The following is a 20,531-nucleotide window of genomic DNA, read 5'->3' on the forward strand; positions in this document are numbered from 1 at the left end:
AATTCCCAATTATCCATCAGCTGGGAACCTAACATTCAGAACACCTAAGTTTATGGGGGACACCTGAATCAAACCACCACATATATATTTTGGCCTTTGTCTAGTTTCTAGACACATGGTCCCTAATACCACTGGAATCTCTAAAACAAAGTATCCTTCTGTTTATCAATGAGATAGTGGTGGCTTCAATCTTTGGCACAGCCTCACCATGGTAGCTATTTTCTACATGAACCACCTGTGTTTGGAGTCTTGAAACTTTCCCACCCACTTCACCTCTGGTGAGGAAAGAATTGAACTCTTAGTTGATCATAGATAAATTGATTCACAATGATGTCACAATGAGGGATTCATGAAAACCCCAAAAGACAGATTCACATAATTTCAGGTTGCTGAACACATGATGGTGCTGGGAGACGACTTGGGGAACTCCATAGCTCTTCTTCTATGTCCTGCTCTGAGCACCTCACATGAGCCTATTCCAAAGTTCCATTCATTATGATTTATGCATAAATGTAAGCAAACTCTTACCAGGGAGGTGACAATAGGAATACTTGGACATACTATTCACACCTGAAATGACTTGTTTTGTGTGACTGAGCCCTAGACTAATGGAATCTGAAGCTATCTCTGAGCAGATAGAGTCAGAATTGGGATAAATTGTAGGATCCCCAGTATTACCTGTAGAAAAGATGAGTACTCCTTAAAGTAGGAAAATTCCCCACACATTTGACAGCAGAAATGTTCTATATTGAACCTGAGTATATTGACGAAAACAGTGTGTGCTTTCCCAGTAGCTAACTCAATGTTAGTGCCCCTATTATTTTTTTTCATAATCTTGATGGCAAAGAAATTCTAGGTTCCCAGAGTTTTATGTGTGTGTATGACTATTTGTTTGGTCCTCTGTGTCTCAAGAGACCACATGCTTTATAAAGACATGGGACAGTCAACCTTTTTTCCCCTGACCCTCCAGTGCCAGGAATGATAAGCACAGGGTACCAAGAGAAATTACCATGTCATGTCATCTCAAGGATGGACCAAGCCAAATCAAACTGTGTTGACATTGTTCCATCTGTGAATCAACACTGAATCAAAAACACTAGAGCCATAAAGTGCTTTTGGTACTTTGAGATTAATATACTGGGTAAATGCTTTTTTACACTTCTCTCTAACTGCTGAATTGTGCTAGGCAGACAATGCAAAAGAATAGAAATAAACCAAGGTCGATGAAGGCACTATTACATTCAGAAGGGATGTTTTCCATTCCTTTTAAAATTAAAGTCTCATACAAGTAGCAGAAAAATACACCACAGATTCCTGAGCTTGATTGTTTCAACTTTTAATAGTAACGTCAATATGTTCCTCCAACTAACTGCTGGGCATTGTTCTGTGATTGCCCGGTTGTTTTCTGTATGTGAAGCAACAAAACACTCTAAGGTGACAAACAAAAGATGGAAAAATATATAAAAGGGAGGGGGAAGTTGGCTATGTGCTACCTCAGGCTTTAAAACTCTTCTTATACACTTTACCACGAAGTCTATTAAAGCAAAATATAGTGGAAATACAATATACTGCAATGAATGTCTTCAAACTAGCAATTTAGCGCAAAAGCTGAGGGCAGTTCTTATGCACCGACTTTTAATACCAAGACGATTTGTGGTCTCACAAAGTTCCTGCCTAAGGCAAAAGTTGTGCTGAGTTCTAGCAGGTCTAGTTTGTTGGCTGTCAGAATAATGGAGAATTTGGTAGTGGAGGGGCTGGATGCTGTAAACAGCAGAGATAATTAGAAGGTCCATGGAGAGGAGAGAGAAGCTGGTTTATATTCAGTTGCAGGCAAAAGTGTTTGCTGGGGAAAGTCATGGTTGACACAGCAGGGTCCTGGATTTCAGAATGTTTATTTTGGGATATTTTGTAGATTCCTTGCTATGCTATCATTTCTTTTGTGCTAGAATGCCACTACTATTAGTAATAAGTTGCAATTGGTTGCACACCTACTGTTTGCTGGCCTTTTGCCCCTCTATTTCTGTTCTGTACCCATTTTGCAAAGAAGGAAATGGAGTCTCCAAAGCTAGGAACTTTATCCAGTGCTAGGCACTTGAAAGCGGTAGAATTTACATTCAACTTTACATTTACATTGCACCATATGGGAGTGTCTTCTTGTGTGGTGTGATCAATCCTGCCAATCAGTATTTGCAATGAGAACTCATTGCTTAAATGTCTAGTTGAGATTGGCAGTAACTATAGAGACACACTTTGGTTGCACAGAACAGGGCTGGGGTCAAAAGGGAGGTCTCTAATAATTAAGTACTTATTAAATACTAGTGTCAATTAAAGAGTTATGATAACTTGCTTTACTTTATGTAAATGAGTGTGAACTTGATTGTAATTTATAATAGAACTACCTACCTCTATACAGTTTATTTTTATTTTTATTTTTTGCATGGGTGCACTAGGTGACAAAGTAATTTTACCATTTCTAAGTAGCACCCTAAATTTGTCTCTGTGGGGTCTTCAGATAGACTCACAGGAAGAGAAAATCCAAAGGTGAATTTCCATGGCATGTAGGAGGAAGGCAGTTAAATTGTATCAGCTACATTTTTGAGTTTTGCATTTAATTATGACTACGAATGTTTTTAATATAGTATTTATGGATTTGAGAAAAAGAGAAAGAAAGAGAGAAAGAGGCAGACAGAGAGAGAGGAAGAGAATGGGCACACCAGGACTTGTTGCCGCTACAAACAAACTCCAGACACATAGAAGACTATGCATTTGGCTTTACATCGGTTGTGAGGAAGCAAATGTAGATCATCAGGCTTTGGAAGCAAGTGCCTTTAACCATATATATATAAATTAACATTTTTTAGCACATTGTGACCTGTCTACACTGCCCCCCACCCCCAGAACCATGGAAAGGTACAGGAACATTGGGGAATTAACAGGAAATGAAAAATTAATGACATCATACACCAGAGAAATGAGTTTATACAAGCTGGTAAGGGGAATGCTAAGAGAGCATCATTATAAGCTCATGGAGAACTCAGAGCCACAAAGAAGGCTTTGTTCATCATACACTGGAAGTCTCTGGAACATGGTGGCTTCATCAAGATGTCTTCCTGTGTTGCATCCTCAGCAGAACCAGGTGCTTCTCCTTCCTTTGCCTTGAGTTCATACAATAATCGGTGACCTCAATTTATCAGTTTTGATTCTCATTTGAACTAAATCAAAGATTACTTTAATTTACAAGTTGTAAGTGTTGTGCAAAGAATGATGGCTAGTGGGTAATAAGTGGATTTTTGGACTTGATTGTGTGTGTGTGTGTGTGTGTGTGTGTGTGTGTGTGTGTGTGTGTTTTCCATAGTGTCCTGAAGGCTAGGCTTGGTCCTCTACTTAATGGGATGCTAAGTCTTGCTAAGAGTTACATGAAGACCCTATAAGGCTTTATGGAAGTCAAAAGTGAGGGTGTACCAAGAGCCCTGCTGTCAGTCAAGGGTTTCAATAGGAATTTTTGTTGCCTTCATCATATGATTCAGAGCTTTTTATTTGAGCCATTGTTAGAGCCAACATTTCTGGGTACTGTAGCTTAACAGACCACCCACTAAGCTGACATTAACTACAGGTATCTCTAGCTTACTGGGCCAAGGCTTTTCCAATATCATATTAAGATTATTTCATTTATTATCATGTATCATGCATGGGTATCATGAAAGAACTCTTGAACAACAAAAAATAGCAGACAGGAAAAACTGGCATGGTCTTGTTCTGAAATGGAAAATTTAACTCGTTCTATGAATCTTTGCAGATGAATGGAGAAGTACAGTATTAGTATAGATTGATAGAACCTTGATTCTTAAGGAAGTGACCAACTAACAAATGATCCCTTATATAGTCTTCATGTTGAACCCCTGTTTCAGGGCATCTGTTTCTTGTCTCACACTTTGCTTTCTAGGCTGCCATGGTGCCTGTTGTTTGTCAAGTGGGCAGGATCTAGAATCATATAGAAGACAAATTTCTGGAAAATTTCTAGATTGGATTAACTGAAGATAGAAGACCCACCTTAAATGAGGATGGCACTACTCTATGGGCCTGGGCTGAATTAATGAAGAGAAAGTGAGAGGAGCACCAGCCTTCGTGGTTCTATCCTCTCTGACTATGGATGCAATGTAACCAACCTCTTCATGCTCTTGCTGACATACTTCCTCACCATGATGGAGTGCATTCACTTAACTGGTTAACCAAGCCAAATCCTCATCCCTCAAGTTGCTTCTTGTCCAGTGCTCTGTCACAGCAATAAGTAAAGTAACCAGTATATAGTGAAAAAAAAAATAGGGTAAGACAGGATTGTACAATAAATATAGTCATTTCTCTTTCTTTAGACCTCTTTATTTTAGGCTATGAGATAACCTCAGTGTCATGTTTAGACCAAGCCTCATTGTAAAAGAATATGGAGATCTGCTGATGATATATTTCAACTCAGTATCCAATGGGCTTCCAGGTTTTGGGGTTGTGGGTCTTTCTTTTAAGCAGCAAGGATATTAGGATGGAATATTCCTGTCTGTCTTAAATCCACATACCCCTGGATTAAACTCTGATGGAACAGCAGGCGTCAGCAGCAATGTGGCTCCACAGAATAGACTTTTCCAACTGTATTAGGCTGGATTAGATGAAACTCCACCAGTCATCTGAACAGCAAACACTGTTCCCTCATAGGTTCTGAGCATTTGACATTTCTATCTATAGTTGCTGTCCAGTGGCCACCTTCTATTGTCCCCAGGAGAACAACATAAAGCTTGTTTACCAAAGCCCTTCCAAGGCTGGGCAGATAGCTCAGTCAGTAAAGAGCTTGTCATGTAAGCATGAGGATCTGAGCTGAATCCTCACCTGATGATGAGTTTATCCCAGGGAAACAGAAAAATGTAGATCCTGGGGTCATAATGGCCAACCAGTTTAGCCTACTTGACAAGTTCCAGGCCAATGAGACCTCAACTCAAAAAATTTAAAAAAACAAAAAACAAAGAGATGGAACCTGAGAGGAATAACACCTGACGTTGTCCTTTTGGTCTCTACTTGCCCCAACACATGTGTATCTGCACACACATGAACACACACATGCACACTCAAATGAAAAAGGCCCTTCCTGCGCTCTCATTGCTTTCAGAATCCAACCTCCTCATCCCAATACCAATGCCTCTCAAATACATCCATGCCTACTCTTTCATCCAGGCTCTAACCTCTGTCTCCCATCTCCTTCTCCACAGTGGAGATGCTCCCAGCTTCCATTCATCTCCTGGGTCTCTTTGCTGCTTTGGGGCTTCTGTAATTTCTGTTTGGAGAGAGCTCATCTTCCACACATTCCTATAACTAGTTTCTTCTCTTTTTTCCTTTAGCTAATTGCTGTATCTGCAAAGAAATATTCCCAGACTAATCTACTTGCATAGGATTTGCCCCTCCTCTCATCTGTCCTCTGTTAGTCTCTTTTGCAGGACTCACCAGCAAACAGTGAATGTTTGGGGGCATTGGACCTGTGTTGTGACTACTCAGTTCTGCAGCAGTGGGAGAAGAAACATAAATGGGTGCACATGTCTACCTCCATGACCCTTTTGTGAAAATGCTAGAGACCTGGTTTTGATGCCCCTCCACTACTACTCAACATCTTCAATCTTTGGTGATTTCACTGCAGTCCTCAAGTTCCTCTGAGCTCTCTTCCATTTCTGCTGTCTGTCTTCCACAGTTGTTTGTGCATCTTAGTGTCTGGAAGGATGGACACAGGTCGAAGATGCTCAGAGCACTTTTAAAATATGAAGAGAGCATTATATCTTTCTCATGAGTAATATATCTTTCTCATAAGTTTTTGAACCCATTATTGTATATATCTATTTATTCTCTCAGAACTTATTGCATATTTGACTGTTTAGTTTGTCTGTTTATGTAAGTTCCATGATTATAGAAAGTTAACTGATGGTACACCCCACAGCAACTCACACAGTGCTTAGCACATTGACATTCAAACAATTGATGGATGCATACATGAATAAAAGACTGGATTTGGGTTATTTCCATGGGTAAAAGGAACATTTGCTTCTAACCTATGAATTTTTGTTTAAACATTGTGTGAGTGAGCCAGCAAGTGAGTGTATGCATAAATAAATAGACTATGGCTCTGCATACGACTGATTTTAAAATTCTGAAAACTCTTCAATTGTCAACCTAGTGAATCATGAAAATATAACCCCCCCCCCCTAAATTTTCCTAATTTGCCACTGTGAAGTTCTCTTTAGCCACTCACAGATGTGGCCAGCAGACATGGATCAGGTACTCTTAGTGGCTCTGAACACATGTTAATTCTTCTCATGGTTGACCTGGAAGCAATCTGATGCCATTTCTACTTGAAAGCTCAGTGTGGCTTGTGGGGGAATTTCCTCCTTGCTATGAGGTCTGTCATCTGCCATTAATAAATGACTTTGTTGACCCCCAGCCACAACCGTGTGTCTATCTCAATGGAAAAACTATGTATTGCATGTATGGGATGCAAAATTAAGAAGAGTCATTCTGTACCATGTCACAAGGAAGAGAAAAATGAGTAGTGTGACAATAGGTCTTTGTGTATGAAAACAAACCTTGTTTTTCACTTTTATTTTCTTGGAGTCATTATTAATAGCACTCTACTTCCATCTCAAAAGTGCCTGATTTGGACAATAAATTATCTTGTCAACTTAATCATAAGGATAAGTTACATTTCTTCCCTAAGGACTGCATAAACATGCTTTGGCTGTTTAATGAGTTATTGAGAGTTCCATTTGGTGAACACCACTCTGTCTTCTGTTATGGGTAATAATTTTATTCATGGTGATCTAGAAACATTTTTGGTAAAAATTGCAGAGATAATTTCAGCAAAGAAAATGGAAGTGTTTGCTCATTTTCAATGAACATTTCTGTGCTTAAAGTAAATGGTAGTAGCTATAAACCTGTAATGCTAACCAGATCTTTAGAAGTTGTTGAAGTTACTAACTAGCATTTCTGCATGAAGTTACTCAACAAGCCTCAAGAACAGACATTTTGCTGATGGATAGTCCTTCTCCTTCATGGATTCTAGTCAATCCCTAATGTTTCTAGGGGTCATTGGGAGATGGGAGTGAATTCTCTATTGAAAAATTGAAAGTTATTAAGATGTGAAGGATGTTGGTGAATAATCAGCTTTAGAAGTATCCTGTCAGGCTTTGCATCCTTGCTTAAATAGCTACTGCCTGTGGCTCTGCTTCCTCTCCTGCAAAATGGGGTGAGTTACAATCTCAATCTCTTCAATGTTATGTCAAGATACAACAGGTCCTTAAACATCAAAGGACACATGGCACTGAAAAACTAAATTACTATCATCTGATATTTTAGTGGCCTGTAGAGAGAAATTTCAATATTTAGAAGAAAATAAGGGATTTGAGAAATGGTGGCAACTCAGCTTTGTTGTGACAGTTACAACATCAATCTTACAGGCATATTTGCTCTAAGGTTCATGAAAAAGTCATGATTTCCTTATTGTTTGCCTTATTATATAATATCCTCCCAATACTTTACATTTTCTGTATTTCTGTGAACCAAAGCAACAATAAAATAAATTAAATTAATTGAGGCAAACAGCATCTGATTGGACTATCTGGGTAAACTAGACAATTAAATAATTCCTCTACAATTATTGCTATTAATTTTGTATATCCTTACTAGTTATCAGAATTATTATTCATTCCTTAAGAATGGCAATTATTATTAATTTAATTCCATAAACTACACTGAATCCTGGTAAGTGATTCCAAATCATAAACTGTTGTTTTTTACATACTAAAACTTATATTCACATAACTTTTTAATTTTTTAGCTCATTTAATTTGTGATGTGTCTAGGTAATTTTACAAAGTTAATTTGGTCCTATCTGAAATCTAGACATTTGTTCTGTGGTACACAATGCTTGAATAATTATTTTTTCAAGCATTTCGAATATGTTATTTTTCAGTTTTGTGAGGGCCATGGAATTCTTAGAAATTATCTAGTACAGTTCTTCACCTACTTTTTTTTTTTTAATAGATCTGATACCTCGAGCAGTTGTAATGCCTGGTTCAAGGCTTTACCATTATCCCCATCTTCTAGATTTTCATCATTTGCATTATCACAGTCCTTCATTTAAATTTGCTTTTCTGGTTTTCTTCTATTATTTTCAAATTTCAAGCCAAAGATGAAAAAGTTGGTCCTTACCTATATAGGAAGGTGAGGAGAAAATTCTAGAAGATAGGTGTATTAGTCTGGGTTCTCTAGAGGAACAGAACCCATACAGTGAATTGTTTGAAAAGAAAAATGTATCATTATTAAGTTATGGCAGTCCCACATTTGCAGTCTGTAGGTCACAGAGTCAAGGAACCCAGCAGCTACTCAGTCCATGTGTTTGGACACCTCAGCTGTCCCAATCCAGCATTGAAGGCTGGAAGGCTTCCAGGACAACTGCTGGTCTTCATTCCATACTGGAAGGCTGAGGAAACATGGAGCCAATGCTGACAAAATTTACCTGAACAGGATAGTTGCACATGCAAGAGAAGCACTCACCAGAAAGTAGCAGTGGCAAACCAGAGCTTCCTTACAAAAAGCCCCTCTCAGGGGAAGGCCACCCACTCTGGGAAAAGGGCTCAGTCTGGGGAAAGGACTTACTCCTTCCTGGAGGCAACTCCAGAGATACACCCAAGAAATATATCTGTGGCTGGTTGGAGGGTGTAACCTGTTGGGGGAGATAATGAAAAGCCTGGGAATCCTGTGACTCAAGATCTGTCACTTCTCACCAAATGGCTATTGGTCCATCATTGGAACATATCACACTGTTAGGGAGACGAGGATATGTCTAACATGGCTCCAGTCATACCCTTTCTACTTATGTCAGTACAATAGTAATAAACATTCATTAGAAACAATGCTTTGCAATTTGCATTGATCTTTACTTGGTCTAGGGATGAGAGACCACCTTCTTTCCTTCATAACCCCATGATAAGCCAGCAAGCATCTGTAATTTATCCATATGTCTGGGAAGTAGGGGAGGATAGGTTTTGATGAACAGCAAGCAATTTCAAACAATATGGTTTCTTGGAGCTCTATCTCTGAGTTCCCTGCCATATCCCCTTTGACATTATGACAGAAAGATTTCATTTTCCCATGGAGAAAATATTCGTCCATATGCAATTATATCAACTGTTTGATGTCAACTGATCTTCTGGTGTTACTTTTTATTTGTCTTTAAAAATTACCATAAACTTTCCTACTTAAACTGCCAGGCTTTATTTTCCTTTTGCATGAAGAAAAGTTCCTGTACGTTAATTTTGTCTTATTTCTTTGTTTAATTAGACAATCTCTGTTTGACATAACCTAGGCCTGATTTAAATTTCTTTTTTTTTTCTCCTCATCTATTGTGTCTCTCATGGCATCTTCCAGGGACGGACTCATTTAATAAATCTTTTATCTCCATCAGCCTCATCAAGCAAAGAAAGTATTTTTTTTTTCCTGGATGTGTTTGTGAAAATTCTTTTGCACAGCTTCTTTGTCTGTGGGTCAATCTTTTGTGATTCCTACTTAATGCCAATGCTGTCAGTTCCTCCAGGGATGCTCCTCTGAGAAGAGATGCTCATATGAGACACAGTGCCTGCCTTTGTGAAAGCACCAAATTATAAAGGTCCTTGATTAGCACCTGCACAGTTCTGTCTCTTACACACCTGAGTACGAATCCACTTCTATACTGTTAGGATTATGAGCATGTTTTGCAGTAGATTCATAATACAGGCTTTGTTTATTCATTTTTTTGTTTTTAATCTAAGTCTTATGACTAGATTTTTTTGGCTTGGAAGATTTTCATGTTCTCTTTTGAAAGACATTATCAGACAACCTTTTTTACTGTTAGGTCTTTCCTAATGTGTGAGCCTGGGAAGAAAATGGCTGCCCATGTTGACTTTCCCTCTCAACCTCTGGTGGGTCCTACCTTGAGGATCTTGGCCATGTTGAAACATGCTAGAATGTAATTTTCCCTCCTGCCTGCTTGCTTCCTCTGTGAATCACAATGGAGTTATGTTCAAATCTGGTATGGCTCCCAAATAGAAACATAAAATTCCTCATATCTCAAGTAAACTTATAGCTGACAAAAGTAGAGTGTTCTAAGTCTACTACCTTGCTATTAGCAAAGACTTAGTTCACTACTTATCACTGCCCACAATTCTCTACCTACTGTTTTTATGAACACACAAGGCATAACCCAGCTGTCATTCTGTCCCTGTTCTTCTCTCCCTATACCTCTGATATCCAACTGAACCCCAGGTATTGGGAGACTACGGCTTACTGTTTCTAAGGTTCAGGCTCCCATTGCCTCCTTTTGGCATACTATGTTAACCATTATTAGGAGCCTTTCTGTTTTAGGTCTCAGTTGTTCCAATCTACCTCTCTATAGTAGCCAGAGAGATTGCTTTGAGATGGAGAACTAACCATACCATGCTCCACATACAGAATCTACAAACCTTATAGAGAAAAGTCAAAGCTCAATTCTAAAGCATGATGGCATACTGTCTCTTATCTGGCTTTTACTTTCCCATCTTATTTTCTGGTCCCCATCCCTTTAGGATCATGTAGAGCCTTAAGGGGTATGAATCTCTCTCTGACCTACAGTCAGCTAGATGCACATAGTGCTCTTTGCCTGCTGCGACCTCTGCACATGGCCAAGGTCTTCTTAAAGTTGCCTGATCTTCAGTCTACACTAGTTAAGACACATATGCTTGAATCTATATTGGTACATGCACACACATATATACACACAGATGCGCACACACAGTTATTCAGGTATGTGTCTCCAGCTTTTATCCTGTATAGTACTAACTTCTCATAGTTGGAATAAGTTGTTCCTCTGTCTCATTTTCTTTCCTTTGTGAAAAGGAATCTTTAAAAAGCATTGATTGTTTATTTGACAGATTGATTGATTGACTTGTTAAGAGTGACAGCATATGGGCATGCCAGGGTTTCTTGCCACTATAAACAAACTCCATACACATTTCATCTGACTTTATGTAGGTACCAGAGAATCAGGTCCTGGCCATCAGGCTTTGTAAGCAAGGGCTTTTAACTGCTGAGACATCTCTCCAGCCCAGGAAAGCTGTCTTTCAGATAGTCGCTGAGCATTTCTTCCAAATGTCTCCAGCTAATTGCTCAGGCATGTCACATGTCATATGTATTAGACAGTTGACATGATAGTGAATCCTTATTGTCAACTTGATTGGATTTGGAATCACCTAGGTTATACACCTCTGGGTATGTCTGTGAGAATCATTCATGGGAGGCTTAACTGAAGACAGAAGACCAGTTCAAAATTTGGGAAGCATAGACTTGTGTCCTGGACTGACTAAAAAGGGAAAAAAGAGAAAGTGAGTTGAACACCATCATTCATCTCTTTCTTCCTGACTATGAATGCAATGTGGCCAGCCACCTCACAATCCTGCCACTATGCTCTCTGTGCCAGGATAGATTGTGTACCCCAAACTGAGTATTACAAAAAAAATTCTTTCTTCCTTGAGTTGCTTTGATCAGGTATTTTTGTCACAGCAATGAGAAAAGTAACTAATAGGATTGGGTTATCAGCCCCCAGATGTTGGGCATACATGTGTGTCTTTAGGGATTCCCTACCCTGCCTGTGCCTGCAGCATTAGGGCATCATAGGAATACCATTGGAAATAGGGGAGTACACCCCAGCCTTCAACCACTTCATTTCCACAGACGACTTTTGCAGGCTATTCATTTCCTCTTCCCTTGGACATTTCCCTCCCTAATCACTCTATGCCAGACAGGCATTTCTCAGCACCTGAATGGTTCTGGCTATCTTGAGTCAATTGTCATTCTGACAACACAGAGGAGTTCTGAAAACACTTTCAAAACTTGAGAGCAGTAAGAAGCAGACAGTACATGATTGCACTGGGACTCAAGAGCAAATCTTTGCTCCCTGGCTGTGGCTGAGTGCCAGGCATCGGATCTCATGAAGACAGAACAGCCTTTTGAAGTGCTGCAGATTTAAATCAGGGAATCAGTTAACATCTCCTCAAACAGCCAGCAGTGGGAACAAGGCGTGTATTTGATAATGGAGAGATCCAGGGAGAATGGCCTCCCCTGTGTCTCCACTGTGTAAATGTGCTACAGAGCAGAAATTAAAATGAGAGGACCAGGGAGGGGCAAAGCTGCACTCATCCACCTGGCATGTGGATGACAGGCCTGAGGTTGAAAGACTTGTGAAGGCCCAAGTGAGCATTTTCTGGTGATGGAGGGGAGGTTGCCACCAGGATCCCCTCCCTGATTTCTCTGGAAGGTTTTGAAGGTAACTGAGAAGTAGAGGTGGCAGCTCTGGTCCTAGGAGATGGGAAGGGAGGAGGTCCTCCTTGCTTATGCACTGCACCTTTTCCAGTATTTCCATTCATGGATGTTAGTACTATTCAGGTGTGTTGTTCTCAGCAAACAGCACTGGATAGTTAAGGGGTCATAGACTTGAAGTTGAATTCAACCTGAATTTAAATCCTATTAGTAGATACTGTTTTGTTCTGTTTCTCAGGTAGAACAATAAGCAAATAATTCACTTTGTTTAATGCATGATGTTCCAGCACCTAGAGTGGAAAACTTAATACAGGCTGAGTAGTCTACCTGAAATGCTCGGGACCAACTATGCTTTTGATTCCAGTTACTTCAACATTTGGGAATATAGGTACATGCACATGCCCTGTGGAGGAAATACTATGGAAACATACAGTTCATGAATGTTTGATATATTTCATACATATAGCCTGAAAGTAATTTTGTACATATTTCTGCCTCTGTGCTTTAACTGTGATGGATGACATAAGTCAGGGGTAAGTTTTCACTTATGATGATGTCATGTTAGCACACAAAAAGTGTCAGATTCATGTGTCCCTCAGAATTTAACCCCTTTAGAATGCCCACTCAAACTTGGCAATTCACAGGGGCATTCAGAAGATAAAGCAATGTGACATGAATTTATCTTTCCCTGATAAAAGTGGTTACTTATGAATTTGAATTTATCACATACCACAATTCTAGATTTGGAAAGCTTGGAGTTCTTAAGCATCTTTGAATTCTACTTGTCTGAAAGGCACATTTTTCAAGTGCCACCAGGCATCTATGATTCACAGTCCAAGGATTCTTATATGTCTTTTCATATCATTCCAAGGAAATCAAATGCAATGCTAGTAAATGTGTTAAAATAATTGGAGACAGACATGGTGGAGCATACCTGCCTATAATGCCAGGACTTGGTTAAGTTGAGGCTGAAACATCACAAATTCAAGGCTACATAGAGTAACCTTGTGTAAAAACAAAAACAAAAACAAAAACAAGCAGCAAAAGAAGTAACGTATAGTATGGCCCAATAAGGTATTAGAATAAGGGAAACACTCCAAGGATCTATTAGTGTTTGACTGTTACAGTTATTAATGAGTGCATTAATGCATTCATGTACTATTACGGAACCAGTTGTCTTGCTTTTGGAAAGGGGAGACATTCACAAGACCCACAAGGAGGTGTCTTACTGCTATTTTATACTGCCTTAACAGAAAGCCACCGCCTGTGTAATCTGCATAAATGAATGCTGAGCTGAAGTCAGCATTTTCCTCTAATGATGTAGTCCTCCCCTGGTGAATCCAGGTGTCACTGTCCAAAGATCAAATAGTTAATTGCACTGGGCACTGACGAGCCACAACCAAAGCCTAGAAATGTCATTCTGTGATGACTCAGGTGACCTTAAGCAAAAGACTGTCACCAACAGCACTCAGACACTATGGAATCTAGTGGAAATACCATATTCTAGACTAATTAATTTCTCCTTTACACAATACAGTCATACTTAGTGTGTTGTATGTTTCTTGTAAAGCAATTTTATCTGAATTTCTTTCTATAATCTGCTCAAAATGAGTATCATTATAAAAATAATTTCATTTTCAGCATTTTCTCTCTCCTTCTTTTCTTCCTTCTTCACTCCTTCCCTTTCTTCTTTCGTTCTTTCTTATTTCCTCCTCTCCTGCCTTCTCTTCTTGCCAATCCTTCTCTATTTCTCTTTTTTCTTCCTCTACTTTAAAATATACTTACTTTATCACTCCTATGTGCACCCACACACAAATGGAGAAGTACTACTTCAGGAAAACCTAACTGTCACAGCAAACCGATTCTCATTTCATCATATCAAGATCATTTAAACCAGAGGATTCAGGTTCAACTACCCATGATGTTCAGGATGAATTGCCCTTTCTGAGGAGTAGTTTCTACTGCTCCAGGCATGGGAAAGCCAGAAGGGAAGAGTGGGGTACACAGATAGTGTGCATGAGAGTGAAGTGAGAATACCTCTTAAAGGACCCATTACCTTTCAGCACCATTACACTGAAGTCCAAGGCTCCATATGAATGTTGATAAGGGATAAACTATATTCAAACCCTGTACTAAAGATTCGTTTGAGGAGTATATAACAGAAACTGTGTGAAAACTTAGTGGTCTTCTTTTAACAAAAGAGATATTGAACACCTGTGCCAAAACTGTTTTTAAAGGTGTTGGATATTTTTCAGGGTTTTGTCTTTAAATCATATTCCTGGGCTGGAAAGATGGCTTAGCTCTTAAGACCCTTGCCTGAGAAGCCTAAGAACTCATGTTCAAATCTCCAGGTCTCACATAAGCCAGGTGCCCAATGACATAAGTGCACAATATTGCACATGCACATAAGGGGGTACACATATCTACAGCTCATTATCAGTGGCTGAGGTCCTGACACTCCCATTCTCTCTCTGGCTCTGTCTTCCTCTCTCTCTCAAATAAATTAAAAAAAAAAAACAACTAAAATTATATTTCCTATTTACTGCTCATTAGTCACCAAAAACTTGCAGTAAGGTAGGGCATCTTAGAGATGGATACCAAGTGATAATTACAACCAAACTGCCATACATGCAACACTTTTAAACTTTTATTTATGCTTTTTTTTTTATGATGATAAGCACTTGAACATGCTAGGGATTCTATCACTGAGCTATAGCTCCTAGCCAAAACACTAAATATATTTATTATTATTATCATTATTATTATTGGTTTTTTGAGGTAGGGTCTCACTATGGCCCAGGCTGACCTGGAATTGATTATGTATTCTCATGGTGACCTTGACCTCACAGCCATCCACCGACCTTTGCCTCCCAAGTGCTGGGATTAAAGGCATGCACCACCTTGCCCAGCTAAATATATATTTTAATTGGAAATTAAAGACATACATATTGAATAAATTAATGGACTATCATATGACATTTCATTACAGCCACTCAAGGTGATATTCCAAAATGAGGCTTAATATATCTGTCTCCTAAAACATTTAGTACTCTTTGAGGAGAAAACATTCAAAATCATTTCTTCCAGATTTTTGGTCTATTTATAGCCTCTGCCTGCTGTCCTGTTCAGGAACACTCCAGAATCACTTGTTTCTACCTGCTCAAATTTCATATTCATTGGCAGTCTTGAGCCATCCATCCCTTTGTTTGCTGTGGCTGGGTAAGGTGCTTTCTTTCAGAAAGCAATCTCTTGATGCCCATTTAAACACGTCTCATACATTCAGATTTTGTACGAAGGTACACTTGAGTGAGAACAAGCATCACTAATTTGGTCATTTTGATTGAATTGGACAGACGTGTAAGTGACTGGACTATGTCAAAATGCTGAATTCATAGGTGTATTTGGACAAAGTGGATGTGTGGGCCTATTTCACTAGTGGATCCCTGGGGTCACTTGTTATATCTCTAAGTGCCGCATCTATTCTTGGTGTGTTCTGTAGGTGAGTTGTCTGTGCTCCCCTGGGTATGCCAACTTTGCTCAATATTCCCTGGGCTTATATTTTGTTGACTCAAGTGTAGCTTAGCTGCTATCATTAGCTACATCCACTCTGCTCTATTTTCCCCAAGTAAGACTTACAAACATAGGATTATTGCCTATCACCTGGACCCACGGGGAATCTCTGACCCACATTGTCGTAGAATAACCAGGCTCTTGGAATCTGGGGAAATTTAAGAGGCAAAGTTATAATCTGCACCTAAATGCTATCGGTAAGCTTGACATGGATGTTCACAAAGGTTGCTTTTCTTCAAGAAACAAACTGCATAATTCTTGTGAATTATCAGAGAACTACATTAAATTAACTTGTCTAAAAGTGCTATACAGGTGTGTGTATGTACACATGTGAATACATGTGGTTATAATTACTTATAGTTTACAAGTAATATAAATAAACTGTAATGAATACAGTCTTGAGACATTTGGATGAAAAATAGCTTCCCATATTTTCTTATATAATTTAGGTGAATGTAGAAGGTGTCTGAATCAGGAAAGTCTAGAATATGTTATGATTAAAATGGATCCAATAATTTTAATGACTTTTTAAAATGAAGGATTATTTCTCTCTCTGCTCCATGTCCAAAGAGCATTGTCTTATTACTGTTTCCCAGTGGTCTCAGTGGATTGAAGCTCTGCTGTGTAATATGAGGCTCCATGGTTCCTGGTGGCAAGGGGAACAAAGGAACTTGGAAGATCACAGTCTTTTTCAAGGTTTTGAAGTAAGAAGAGACATATTTCTGCTTACTTATTGGCTAAAGTAATCACATGTAAATATACCTATAAAAAGAGGAGACTGAGAAATTTAGAGAAGCCATAAGACTCTATACTCTTAAAAATATCAGACATCCATCAAACTTAAACTAATTCACACATTCTGTTAAAGTAATAGTTAGAAAATAAAGGGAAAAATCCAAGTTCTCAATAACTGTTTATAAGGAGTACAGATGATACAGACATTGCCCAGCATGTGCAAGGTTTGAGCCTTAGCACCATAAAACACAATCAAATTAAAGAAAAACAGGACAGATTTATGTAAGTTACAACTACATATAGTATTCTGCAAGTCATATAAGTTTGGGATTTGGTCTGTAATCTGCTCTTATCCTACAGATTTATAGTCTATGTTGTTTTTTGCTTAGCAATTGAAAGCACCAATTTCCTTTATAATGGCTTTCAAAGAAACTTTGTTGAAATATAATTGTGGTGGTTTGAATAGAATAGATGGCCCCCAATATATTCAGTTTTTTATTGTTTGTAGTTTGCATCTGTAGCCACCTGGCTGGAGGCAATGTCACTGGGTGATCTTAAGGTGTGGTGGTGGGTTTCAGATTTCAATCTAAAGATATGCAATGTGTGCCTAGCTGAAGTTCCTGAAGTGTGTTGTGGCTTTTGACTTCTGGCTTGTGCTTTTCTCTCTGTCTGCTTGGGCCTGTGAAGGCAGGCCATCTTCTTCTGCCATTTATGGAACTTCCCCTGGATCTGTAAGCTTCAATAAATCTCTTCCTCCATAACTGTGCCTGGTCTGGAAGTTTTTCTCAGCAAACCAGAAAGTGTCTGCTACAATAATTTACATATGGTATCATTCAAAATTTTAAATGAGGCTGGAGGAATGGTTTAGCAGTTAAGGCACTTATATATGAAGCCAAAGGACCGAGGTTCTATTCCCCAGAACTCACATAAAGCAGATTCACATAGTAGCACATGTGTCTGGAGTTAATTTGCAGTGACTAGAGACTCTGATGCACACTCTCGATCATAAATAAATAAATAAAATTATAAACTTAAAAAATCTTAAGTTAACAATTTTTGATTACTTTTAATAAATTTATGAAGTTACATAGAGATTATCATAATCTACTTCCAGAACATGTCCATCAGCCCCAAATGATCTTTCATGGCCACTTGAAGCCAGACTGCCTATCATCCCATCACACAGTAGGTTTCTAATAACCTATTTTCTGTCTATAAATCTGCCTTTTCTGGGCATTTAAGCAACTAAATGCAATCATGCAGTCAGGGGAAAGTGAGTCACACAAAAATGACACCAGAGGTAGTGTGGAGAATCAAAAAAGTTATGCATGTTGACTTGGACTTGGCAGTAACTTCTGAAGCTTGAGTACTAAGCTCTGATAGCTCAAATGCTTATAGGCAAGCACAATAGGCAGTCTGACAACATCTTGAATTCTTTATACTGTTGGTTGGTTACAAGTTTCTAATATAACATTATTTCAAGGCATAAATAGAATATTCCTTGGCAATCAGTCAGTGATTAAAGTACAAAGGTAGAACAGAAAGCTGTTTCTGGTCAGGTGTGGTGGCATAAACCTTTAATCCCAGCACTTGGGAGGCAGAGTAGGAGGATTGTTGTGAGTTCAAGGCCAGCCAGTGACTACATAGTGAATTCCAGGTCAGCCTGGGCTAGAACGACACTCTACCTCATAAACAAAAATCAGATAGATCCAAGATGTGACTTAGTAACACAGTTATGCTGGTTTTTTGTAAGAATAAGACAAGGTTGTTTACATTCTTTTCATCTTAGAATATGAGGTATTTGCAAAACACTGCTCAGCACAGAAAAGGGGAGAGGGAATTTATTTTGACTAAAATATCTACCACCTTCTCCCCTTTTGATGTCTTTTGTAAATATTACAAAAAGACATCATTCTAGTATCATCATTGATGTTGACCTTTTGGCACCACTGGAGGACTGTTTGGAATTTTATAGAATTTAATTGAGAAGAAACAAATTAAGTATCATGTTATTAATGTAAGGGCCAAACGGGACCATAAAGAGCATGAGAAGGAGCCAGCAAAGGGAAGAAGCCATTACCCTTACCAGGTGTCTATCTCAGAGTTATAGAGCTTAATAGGGCACAGGCTGTTATAGGAAACTGATCATTTTTACCATCCAGGTACCTCAAACGTTTATAGGACAAGTAGACATTATGTCTATTTTGTACAGTATCTCAAATCCAATTTCTCAAGCTTCTGCCATAAGTGGACTAGTTAGCTTCCAGGTTAACTAGAGCAGTGCTGTAGTCTCCTTGTCAGTGGCTAGTGTCCTATGGAGCTTGACCAGTCCTTTTGCGTCTGGCTTTCTCATTCAGCCTACTTACTTTAAAACTTATCCTATAGTTTCATGTGCCAAATATTATTCCACTAAAGATGAATTTTCTTTACCTTTTCATCAATGGACAAACATAATTACTTCAATTTGGAGTATACTAGAAGAGAGGTTACTATGGGAATTCTGTAGTGTCAGTGGGTTATATTGTAAATTTATGTTTAATATTCATCTATTCATTTAAACATATCTTATATGTCAAAGTATTATAAATTGTTACTGATAATGGCCATATTGAACAAGGTTTCAAGTTCCTCCACAACCTTGCAGACATTATTTTTATCAGTCTTTTGTTTATAACTATCTTGACAGGTTGTGATGGTATTTCCTTGAAATATTAATTTGTAATTTTCAGCAACAATTTATGTTGATCTGCTTTCCCCATTCCTATATGGCATTCATATATCACCTCTAGTGTGATGGTATAATTTCTTTAACTATTTCAAAGAGTTCACTAGCAAGGTTGTCTGTATCTTAGATTTTCTGGAAATTTCTGACTTGTATTAGAATATTTAACCCACTTACATTTAATGTAAGTACTGACATGAGTGAATTTCCCTGTCATCTTGCTGTTTGTTCTTTATAATCATTTTATGTTTGGTCTATTTTCTCCTGCTTTAAAGATTTTTTTTTTCTTTGCCATTAAACAATTTGATTGTGACATGTTTAGATGTGAATTCTTGCCCTGATTAGAGTTTGTGAAGCCTATTGGATGAGTATATTGTTACTCATCAAATTGTGGAAGTTATTTTTAGTACAACTTTTGAGCAGCTTTAGGATCACAGCAAAGATAAGCATATATTATTGACAGGTCATATATAACTCATATACTCACATGTCTAAACAATTTCTTCATTATCAAAAGGCTCTCTCAATGTAGTACATTTATAACACTCAAAATTCCTAAGTTGATATATCATTAACATTTGAATTCTGTAGTCTGTGACAGGTCACTCTTGCTCTTGCAGATTAATTACACATAAGAATTAAAGTTATTATAGTTTTGTGCAGATTTTCTGTAAGCACAAATAGAAGATGTACATGAGCTGTCTATTAATTTTCTTCACTGCACAGCTTGGCATTGGGATTGGTGACTAATAGCCAGCTGGGCCACTCTTTCCACAATGGCTTTGCAATTCTTGAAAGAAACTTTGTGAGTGATCTCAGCACAGGAAGATTTGTTGCACACCAGGAGCTCTTCTAGCTCCTTGACATTGTGGACCAGGAACTTCCAGAAGCGCCTGGGCAGCGTGTACTTTGTTTTCTGTTGCTCTCATAACCGATGTTGGACATAAGAATTTGGCCTTTGAATCTTACTCTACAGCCTATTGCCAATCCATCTGGGTTTCCACCAGTTACACTTGCTTTTGACATATTGGTCTGACTGGTGCCAAATGAATATCTTGGTCCTCTTTTTGACAATCTTGGGCTTCACTAGAGGTCTGAGGCCAGCCATGATGCTGAGCAAAAGATGACAGCCACCTCCACAGGCAGCACC

Source organism: Jaculus jaculus, chromosome 3, assembly GCF_020740685.1.
Source record: "Jaculus jaculus isolate mJacJac1 chromosome 3, mJacJac1.mat.Y.cur, whole genome shotgun sequence".
NCBI classification, from domain to species: Eukaryota; Metazoa; Chordata; class Mammalia; order Rodentia; family Dipodidae; genus Jaculus; species Jaculus jaculus.